Genomic DNA, 5,263 nt, shown 5'->3' on the forward strand with positions numbered 1-5,263 from the left:
CCTCCCTCCACCCTTTCTCTCTTCTCTTCTCTGTGAGAAAACGAACAGGAGAAAATCATACTTCCACCATCCTCTTCACCATGGCGCCGCCACTACAGACCCTCCCCCGCCGTTCTGAGGGCATCGGCAGATGCGCCTCGTCGTCCTCTATCTCCTGGTGCGCGGAATCGTCCCGAGAGGCCCCGAGTTGAGCGCAAGGTCGCCGATTCTTCGTGCCAGACTCCAAGCTTCTTCCCCGATTCCGGCCGCCCTCGTCCTTCTCCGGCCAAACCAAGCACATCCACGATTTCCCCGTATCCAGGCGCACCCCCGACGCCTCGCGCTCGTGCTGTTTCGTCCGCAGCCATCAAGTTCTTCTCCGACCAGGATCTTCCGCCATGGACGCCATGCCCGAGCTCCGCCTTCTCTGCTTCTAGTAGTCGGGCGACCCACAACCATCACCATCCGATCAGGCAGCGCAGTGGTAACATCCTGGTTTTGCTATCCCATGAGATCTCAAGATCAAATCTCCACGGTGGTCAATTAAATCCCTTTCTTTCCTCTTTTTCGTTCAGATCCCGCAGGCACAAATGGTTTACCTTGCGTGGGAGACCTTCCAAACCAGCAACAACATGTAGCTGAGCTGGTTCGTTCCATAGCCCAGTTCCGGGAGGTCTTGGGTTCTATTCCAGCCAGATGCGTTTTAAGCCCATCTTTTTGTTCTGTTTATGCCAGATCTGCTAGATCTTCTGCAGATGGGCCTCAGCCCACTCGTCGTGAGCATCTTCATCGCCCAGAGCGCGGTGGGCCGCTATCCGTCGCCGCCTCCCCTCAGGTCCAGCCCGTGTCTCTATCTGCTTCTATTCCTGTTTGCAAAATCTTCCAAAATTCATATCTTTAAATTGGTAACTCCAAATAAAATGTTCTATATATGAAAATTGATCAGCAAAATACAAGGATCATTAATATGCCATCCATTCATCTGTTTGCATCTCGCATCATGACGCGCGTTGATAGTTGTGCATGTTCACCCCACATATATGCGGAGTATTTTGGGTTTCCAACTAGGATTTCCTCGCTCTGTTTAATATTGAAGTAGCGCACTCCTTGCCATGTTATGCCATGCTAACCAACACTTAAATTTATCGGTAGAAATGCAACTCCAACCTTAATTTGTTTGTACTGGGTTCAGACTCCGATTAATATGGATAAATTGCATTGCACCATATTTGCCATGCCATGCATACCATCTCGTACATGTCTGGATCTTCTTTATCCGTAGTAGTAAGACTTGCATGCGTTGTTTTCCCAGACATTTGCTTCTTCCTGGATAGGATCACGAAGTGTTGATGTGAGATACTGACGAGTTCTCCGACAAGTTCTTCTGCTGACTTTTCACAGGCGAGCCCACCTCCTTCACCTATTTTATATTTTGCTCTCTCTCGCATTCGCTATCCTTATGTTGCGATTCTTTATCGAGTCATGTGTCCTATTCCACTTGTTACCATAATAATCCTATATGTATCATTCCTTACCCATAGCCGTTGCTTGATGTTTGAGCCTTGCGAGTCGTAGGCGTGTTTAGGCTCTGTTGTTTATCTCGATCCGTTATCGCGATATGTTGGGTTGTTGGGAGGTTATCACATGCTATATCAGCTTGTTGGAGATACACATGCTTTATTTAATTGTTAACAACTAAAATTGTAAGCAGAGGCATCCGTGAGCCCCTTTGCGAAAGCATCGGAACTTTGACTTGCTAATGTCCCCTAGGACCCGAGTTCTTGTTATCTCTGTTCCGAGATTGAGCGCTCTACCCGTACGTGGGGGAGTGGGACCCCATCACCCACTACCTTTCCTCGAGTCTGTTTATTGGGAGCCACAACCTTGGTTTTATTTGCCCATATGCACGATGCACGATTTACTTCCTGTTGCCTTCGGGTGTTTATTTCTGTACTGTACTCATATTACGTGCTGACTTATCCTTGGTCGGTCGTTAGTGCCCGCCTTGGACGCCATCGCAACCTCTGGGTCCGTATCGGAGTACGGCCGAACTTCGTCACGGGTAGCTTAGTTGGGTGGCTCCCATTAAACTTTCTCTTGCATTGGGAACGGTCTTGATGTGAGACTCCACCCGTAGTAAGTGGGTTCGAGCATGCGTATGGTTACATTTGGGCAACCCCTGCAGGGTGTACATCTTATCGATAAGCCGTGTCCGCGGTTATGGACGACTTGGAATTGTATGGCTTGATCATAGAACAACTTACACTTTATACATGTTGTTAATAATCTGATAATAACTTGTGTAGTAATATAGCATTACTACAACCGATACCTAATAAAACTTGTCCACCGTTGAGTGCCTTTTACATTGCCTCTTCGCTTTGTTGAAGGGGATATGTGTAATCTAGCTGGGTTATGTTTGCGTAGTATTTATCTCGTTACCTTGTGCGCTCTCTTATCTTCTCTCGAGTAGACGGATGTTGTAGCGTGTCTCTATTGGTTATAGTTTCGCCGCCGCTAAACCTACCATATAGCCCCGAGCGATATATATATATACTCGCTCGGCGAGCATAGCCATTTCTAAGTCTCGCTAAGTACGTGTCGGAGTTCGTTCCTTGGTACTTACTCTCGCCTTTCCTTTTTCTCTTTTGCTTCCTCCCTTTTGTCGGCAACCGATGGCCCGACTTTGACAGGTATGAGATGACGACGTTAGCAAGGTTACCCTTCCGGCTTGGCCTGGGCAGGGTTATGGACGCCATCGTTTATCTTCAGGACTCTTAGTCCAATTTGTATCTTGCCCGTACTCGGACGTATTTGATCTTCTGTATGATTCGGATCTTTGTATTGTCTATTTGTATCTTGACTCGTTGGAGTCGTTGTTGTAATATATATATGTATCTTGTGGGCTCTATTGTAATCCTGTTGTAATGTTACCACTCGTGTTAATTCCTCTGGCATCACGTGTGTGATTCGTCGCCCACGTCGTGTCGGAGGGCGTCTCTGAATCGATATCGTGCGGATTTCGGCCGGATCGTCGGAATCCTCATGGTACCGGTTCCGGGCGTCACAAGTTGGTATCGTAGCTCAGGTTGACGCGTACTCCCACTAGTCCAGCCTGTAGGATAACCTTGCCAACGGACGTTGTTGTGTCTAGTGCAAAACCTATTTTCAAAAGTCGTTGGATAGATCTGATTAGCTCTGATTTTTCTCCTTACCTATATTCTTTCTCCTCTTACCTTTGCGATTTTGAGTCTTCACTCTTATCTGTGTTTCTGAGTCTTAGAACTCCACGCGTGTTGGACAATCTTTGCCCATCACCTATTAGGTCCGATCTTCGGAGGATCCCGACGGTAGCGCATCATCAACAACAGAACAACGACTTCTTGTTAGTGGTGTCGACCGTCCTTCATGGAGCAAGAACTCTTGTTAGTGGTGTCGAGGAGATCGACACGTCGCCAGAAGATCAGATAGTTCACCTCTCTTTCCCCCGTACCTAGACGTGGGATCTCGGGACGCGATCCCTTGTTAGTGGTGTCGATTGTAACGGCCCCGGGTAGCACCCTATTAGATTTGTTTGTTCTTTTTCTTTTATGCATCATCATATCATCATGCATCATATCATCCATGATTTTAAAAAAATAAAATTATTTTATAAACCCTAAATTATTTTGTATAGGGGGTGTATCGTAGTATCTTCGATAAGTAAGAATGTCGATCCCAACGAGGAGCAGAAGGTGTTGACAGGCAGTTTTGATGAAGGATTCACTGTAAATGCTCACAGACAAGTATTCAGGGGATTTTGATGTAACGTATGAATAAAGTACGAGTAAGTAAAATGCGAGAGAAATAATTGCAGCGAGTGGCCCAATCCTTTTTAGCACAAAGGACAAGCCGGTTTGTTTACTTATAATGACCAAACGTTCTCGAGGACACACGGGATTTTAGTCTAGTGCTTTCGCTACATACAGTTGATTAATCTTCATTGTTTTGATAAGTGTTGTGTGGGTGAACCTATGCTAATGTACCGCCCTTCCTAGGACTAATACATACTTGTGATTATACCCTTGCAAGCATCCGCAACTACAAGAAAGTAATTAAGATAAATCTAACCACAGACTTAAACTCTGAGATCCTGCGATCCCTCCTGCATCGATATACCAACGGGGTTTAGGTTTCGTCACTCCGAGCAACCCCGCAATTGGCAAATGAGTACAAGATGCATTCCCTAGGCCCATAAATGGTGAAGTGTCGTGTAGTCGACGTTCACACGACACCACTAGAAGAATAACACCACAACTTAAATATCATAACATTGAATATTACTCAACCATAGTTCACTACTAACAATTAGACTTCACCCATGTCCTCAAGAACTAAACGAACTACTCACGAGAAATCATATGGAACATGATCGTAGGTGATATGATGATGAATAACAATCCGAATATAAACCTTGGTTCAATGGTTTCACTCAATAGCATCAACAACAAGTAGAAATCGATATCGGAGAGTTTCCCCTATCAAACAATCAAGATCAAACCCAAATTGCTACAGCGGTGACGATGTCCAGCGGTGGAGATGGCGGTGATGATGGTGGAGATGATGATGATGGTGATGGAGATGATGTCCAGCCTCGATGGCGGTGACGATGGCGTCGATTTCCCTCCGGGAGGGAATTTCCCCGGCGATTCCCGCCCGCCGGAGAGCTCTTTTCTCTCGGTGTTCTCCGCCCGCGCAGGCGGCCGTAACCCTTCGTGAGGATTCCTCCGTGGCTTAGGTCTTCGGGACGAAGGGTTTCGCGAAGAAAAGGAGGCGAAAGAGGCCGAGGGGCTCCACACCACATGGTGGCGCGGCCGTAGCCATGGGCCGCGCCACCCTATGGTGTGGGCCCACCCCGGGTCCAGCCTGGCTCCCCTTCCCGGCTTCCTCCGTCATCTAGAAAAATAGGATTTTTGGTAAAACTTCCTTCCACGGCTGATCTTCCGAAATATTGCATCCCGACGGTGCTTTTTCCAGATGTAATCCCGGCTCCGGTGCTCGATCTCCAAATAATCATGAAACATGCAAAATAGATGAAATAACATAAGTATTGTGTCCCAATATGAAATATATCAATGAATAACAAGAAATTATGATATAAAATAGTGATGCAAATTGGACGTATCAACTCCCCCAAGCTTAGACTTCGCTTGTCCCCAAGCGAAACCGAACTCGGTAAACAGTGACCGCATGTTTATGGAGTGAAGAGTCGAGCAACAGGCACATGTAACTGAACTGGGGTTAT

At 46.6% G+C, this 5,263-nt stretch overlaps 1 long non-coding RNA gene across 1 annotated transcript; it reads left to right on the forward strand.

Annotated features, from left to right (window-relative positions):
* Positions 1 to 406: 406 nt before the first annotated feature.
* Positions 407 to 906, forward strand: LOC124688541. Its single transcript, XR_006998552.1, has 3 exons — positions 407 to 463; positions 555 to 625; positions 715 to 906. It is a non-coding gene; the product is annotated as an uncharacterized LOC124688541 (long non-coding RNA).
* Positions 907 to 5,263: the final 4,357 nt, after the last annotated feature.

This window comes from Lolium rigidum, chromosome 2, assembly GCF_022539505.1.
Source record: "Lolium rigidum isolate FL_2022 chromosome 2, APGP_CSIRO_Lrig_0.1, whole genome shotgun sequence".
NCBI classification, from domain to species: domain Eukaryota; kingdom Viridiplantae; phylum Streptophyta; class Magnoliopsida; order Poales; family Poaceae; genus Lolium; species Lolium rigidum.